Here is a 5,803-nt window from a genome sequence, read left to right on the forward strand (position 1 = left end):
TAGTCATCAGGAAAATGCTAAAACAACCATAATAAGACACAGCACCATGTCCATCACAATGGCTATAATAAATAGAATTTATGGACAATCATAGCTGCTGGGAGGATATGGAGCACCTTTGCTGAGTGGAGGGTAAATGAGTACAAAAGTTGAAAACCATTTGTCAGCATCTTTTAAAGAGACAGATAGATGAAAAGATGGATAGATATTGCCAAAAAGTTTTTGAAAAAACTTATTTACATTTGGGTTTATATCTCCAATATTTGTCAGTCTATCAATCACATTCTATTATCTATCATCTATCATCCATCTATAATCTATTTTCAATAACTGAGCAATCAACTCCTCAAAATATATCCACAAATGTCAGTTTAAATCAGGAAATTATCCAAATATCTTCTGTAGAAGAATGGATGAGTATATTGTGGTATATTCACATAATGGTGTCTTAAATAGTAAGAAAAAGAACCTAATACCACCCCTGGCAATAATCAGAGTAAAACAATGCCCATATAAAAGTATACACTATGTGATTTTATTTACATGAAGTCTAATCCCAGGCGACATGAATTTATGCTGATTAGAGATTAGAGCAGTTTATTTGAGGGGATGAGGAAGGGATATGGTAACAGTGTGGTACCTGAGGGAGCCTATGTGTGCTGACAAAGTATATCTTGATTTAGATGCCTATCACACAGGCATGATCAATGTATAAATAGTTGAGCTATAGACTATTTGTATGGTGCACGTTAACTATACTTCATTTTAAAATGGTAGAAAGAGAACATTTTCTGAGAATGAGAAGGGAGTAGCAAGGTAGAAGCTTTTTTGAGACATATGCAGTATATTTGAAATGGTTATTGTGGAGCATGAAAAGAAAAATCTAGCCTAAGCAAAAGGGCATTGGAGCTCAGTGCAATTGATGACCATAGGATTTTACAGTAGTCCTGTCAATAGCTTTGGTATGAGCCTAGAGAAGGTACATGCTTGAATCTCAAATAGATTTAGTAGAAAAACAATATGGAGTAAATATCAGATATTTGCAAAAAGAGGAATGAAATTCTGGAACTTGGACTTTCACTGGGATAATGGAGATAGAAAGAATATGATGGTCAGTGAGGAAGCATAGCCAAATAACAAGTGATTAGTGTAAATACCAGTGCAGGTGAACATCTGGGAGCAGTCAGTGGGTAGAGGTCTGTAGTTAGAAGGACTCTGACCAAAATTGCATTTCAGCTCTGCAACTGTTTGCTGTTGATATTGTTTTAGGTGAGATCCTCTGAGATGCAGTATCTGAAAAAGATATTGGAGTATAGACCACATATTTGGGAGAACTCTGGGAAATAATACCTGAGGGATAGTGAAGGAGGCATGATTATGCAGAGAGAGAAGTGTAACTATGTTAGAATCAAAACTAAAGACTCAGTTTATGTATAGGCAGTTGGGGTTGGATGGTCCTTCCACACTGAGACCAGGGGTCTGGGGTATTTTGTTCTGATATTGAGTAGTTGTTGGATGTGGGCTTGGGTGATAAGAGGGTGGTGTGATCTTGGATGAGCTGGCTCACTTGAGCCAAAAAGATGTCCCAGGGATGGTCTTAGTCAAGAGCTGTCAGTCACCAACACTTTCAGGAGCTGGACAAACGACTGTTTCAGAAAGTCCTGAGAAAGGAAACCTAGGTGGTTCACCTGTGTTTACCTCAGGTAGGTTCCAGGGTTGTCCATGGCCTGAATGGCTAAAAAGAAGTGAAAGGTGAAGCTATCTGAGAACCAAGAGGATGGTGGGTGGGAGAGGTTATTCACATAGATGTTTACATCATGAAAGATGCCACCAGGGAAAGGCAGAGTCTGGAGGAAGACTGAGAGCTGGGTGGCAAGCTCCTGCCTTGAAGGTGCTTATGATTCTCCCATATCGCCTTTGCCTTAAATTGTGATGTGGTTAAAACACTCTTTGTTTTTTTTTCCCCAGAAGTGCATTTAATGGACCTTGATTTTACCAACTTCAGCTGTAGTTTATTCTTTTTTTGAAAAAAAAAATTTTCATTCTAGATAGACACAATTCTTCTATTTTTTTAATTTATTTTTATGTGGTGCTGAGGGCCTCACATATGCTAGGCAAGGGCTATTTCACTGAGACATAACCCCAGCCCTCTAGTTTATTCTTTTAATTTAACTTTGACGGATGCCTAAAAACTGTACATATTTATGGAGTACCATATTATGTTCAGACACATGTATACACTGCACAATGCACAAATCAGAGTAAACTTACCTATATCCCCATTATTTATCGTTTCTTTATGACAAAAACATTCAAAATCCTTTCTTGTAGCTTTTTAAAAAAGTAAACAGTACATTATCTGTGGTCAATACATTGCATAATAGAATACCAGAACCTCTTTCTACCATCTGACTAGAACTTTGTACCTATTAATCAATCTTTCCTAACCTCTTTCTTCTCTCTAGTCCCACTGGCCTCTAGTAACCACCATTCTAATCTCAACATCTGTGACATCAACTCTTTTATATTCCACATGTGAGTGAGATCATGTAGTGCTTGTTTCTTTGTGTGTCTGGTTTACTTCACATCCATGTTTTCACAAATGACAGGATTTTATCCATTCTTTTTTTTTTTTTGTAGCTGCACAGTATTCAACTGTGTATACCCACTGCATTTTCTTTCTCCACTCATCATCAAACATAATTTGTTTCCCTTTCTCAGTTCCCATAAAACGTGCTGCATTGAACAAGGGGATGCAGCTGATTTTATTTCCTTTGTCTCTAAACCCAGAAGTGGGGTTGCTGGATTGTATAGTAGTTCTATTTTTAATTTTTTGAGGAATCTCTAAACTGCTTCCCATGGTTATACTAATCTAATTCTTAACAACATTATATAAGGATTCCTCTTTCCTACACTCACCAGTACTTACTATCTTTAGTTTCTTTGATACTAGCCTTTCTTACTGGGGCAAGGTAATGTATCACTATGGTGTTGATTTGCTTTTCCTTGATAATTAATGACACTAAGCAGCTTTTCATAGACCTGGTGGCCATTTGTATGTTTTGGAGAAATATCTACTTAGGACTAATGCCCATTTTTAGCTGGCTTATTTATTTTTTATAGTTATTAGGTTTTTGGAATTCTTTATATATTTAGGATATAAACACCAGTCAGGTGTTTTTGTAAATATTTTCTTCAATGTAGATTGTTCTTCACTCCTATTGATGATATCCTTCACTATGCATAAGGCTTTAGTTGTTGAAGCTTCATTTGTCTACGTTTACTTTTGCTTTTTGTACTTTTGAGGTGTCATATAGAAGATCCTAGCCCAGTCCATGTCCTGAAGTGATTGATGTTCATGTTTTTTCCAAGTAGTTTCATAGTTTCAGGTAGAGAAAATTCTTTGGTCTGAGAGTAATTGGTGTCTAATCATATAGTTCTTGAACATATTCTGAGTTGATTTTTATATTTGGTGAGAGGTAGGGGTCTTTTTTCAGTCTTCTGCATGTGGATATCCAATTTTCCCTGCACATTTATTAAAAAACTTCTCTTTCACCAGTGAACTTTCTTACCACCTTTGTCGAAGATCCACCAGCAGTAGATATATCGGTTTACTTTTAAGCTCTTGTTATGGTTTAGACATGAGTGTCCCTCAAAAGCTCGTGCGAGACAATGCAGGAAAGTTTAGAGGTGAGATGATCAGATTATGAGAACCTTAACCTAATCAGTGCCTTGATCCTCTAGTAGGGATTAGCTGGGTGGTAACTATTGGCAGGTAGGGTATGGCTGGAGAAGGTGGGTCATTGGGATAGAGGCATTTGGAGTTTATATATTGTTCTTGGTGAGTGGAGTCCCTTCCTCTGCTTCCAGGTGCTGTGTCACAAGCTGATTGTTCTCTACCACACCCTTCTGCTATGATGTTCTGCCTCACTCAGGCCCAGAGCAATGGAGTTGGTCATCTCTGGACTGGATCTCTGAAGCTGTGAGCCCCCAAATAAACTTTTCCTTCACTAATTGTTCTTGTTAGGACTTTCGGGCACAGAAGAAAAAAAAAAAACAGCTCTCAATTTGGTCTCACTGTTCTGTGTGTCCATTTTCATCCCAATACTATGGTTTTTAAATCACCATATCTTTGTAGTGTGTTTTTGAAATTAGGTAATATAATCCTTCCTGCTTTGTTGTTTTTGCTCTAACAGCTTTGGCTATTTGATTTTTTTTTCCCTTGTGGATCCATATGAACTTCTGGATTGTTTTTTTCTAGTTATGTGAGGAATGCCATTGCTATTTTGCCAGGGATTATATTAAATCTGTAGATAATTTTGGGTTGCTCAGCTCTAGATTTATGTGAAGCTGCGAGGCTCATTCAAACTCTTCCTCATCACTGATCATCTTGTTAATTGCTGGCCTTTGGGCCATGATCTTCCTGCACCAAGTCCTCAGGTTGTAAACTCCATGTGAATGAACCATCAAAAAACCTGGCAGCTTAGATTTTTGGATGACTTACTTCTCTACCCTGCTGCACTTCAACACTCATGTTCCCATAGCCAAAAGAATGCAAGAATGAGAAAAGCATTCAATTTTAACAATTGGTGGAAAATATTGCAAGCCATCTGAAATTGAAGAATGTGCTTTCAGTGGTATAAATTAGCAAGATCTTAGATTTTTTTTATTTTTAAACCTGTAGCATGATTTAATATAAATAAATGAAAACCCGAGTTTGGTGGCACATTCCTATTATCCCAGGAGCTTGGAAGGCTGAGGCATGAGGATCTCAAGTTTGATGCCAGGTGTGACAATTTTAGAAGAACCTATCTGAAAGAAAGAAAGAAAGAAAGAAAGAAAGAAAGAAAGAAAGAAAGAAAGAAAGAAAGAAAGAAAGAAAGAAAGAAAGAGGGCTGGTATGTAGTTCGGTGGTAGAGCACTTTTAGGTTGAATTCACAGTGCTACACACACACAGATAGACACACACACACACACACACACAAGGTAGAGGAAAGGTTTTGCTGTATGAGAGTAACTGGAACCAAGGACGCTAAATAATTCAAAGTGTGGGAATATTCTGGGAGCCTATGATATTTGAGAAATTAGGGAGAAAGAATTTGTACGCTGGGGGCACATGGAATGATCAAGATTTCTCTCTGAAATCACACACTGGGAGGCAGTCTTGGATCATGAGAGGGCGCTAATGACAAGAGTATGATCAGAGTGGACAACTGGAATTTCACATTTCTTTAATGGACAGATGCTAGTCTTGACAACATCTAGGAGGTCTCCTGAGAAGAGCTGGAGTGGGAATGGACGTGAGAGCCCTACTCTGGGAGGGGATCCTCAGTCAGCATTTGGATAGGTTGAAAGGGCTCTGACTGCTGTCAGGACTTCCTTAAGACTGGTGGAGGAGAAAGAGTGTCATTGAGTGTGAGAAGTCTCTCTCCTAAGGAAACACATTCACTAGTCTCCAAATCAAATTCCTCTTAATCTTTCAAGAAGTGAATTCTTCCAAAAGACTGTTAACTTGATGTTTGTTTGTTTTTTTTAAACAACACTTGAAATTTTTATATAGGTTCAGTTTGGCATTTAATTATATACACTCCTGAGATGTTTTAAAACTGTTTCTTGTAATTCCATTTTTATCGTCCTTCAGACAGTACACTGCTGGATGGCAGAAAATTTTGCTTTTATGTTCAAAGAATTTAAAAAATTTCTCTGGTGATTTTGATAAAGGTAAACCCCAGGGATAATATGCAACAGAGCCACAAAAATATGGTAATTTTTGTTGATTTTAATACAATTTTGGCATATACTA

This window comes from Ictidomys tridecemlineatus, chromosome 12, assembly GCF_052094955.1.
Source record: "Ictidomys tridecemlineatus isolate mIctTri1 chromosome 12, mIctTri1.hap1, whole genome shotgun sequence".
Taxonomy (NCBI): Eukaryota; Metazoa; Chordata; class Mammalia; order Rodentia; family Sciuridae; genus Ictidomys; species Ictidomys tridecemlineatus.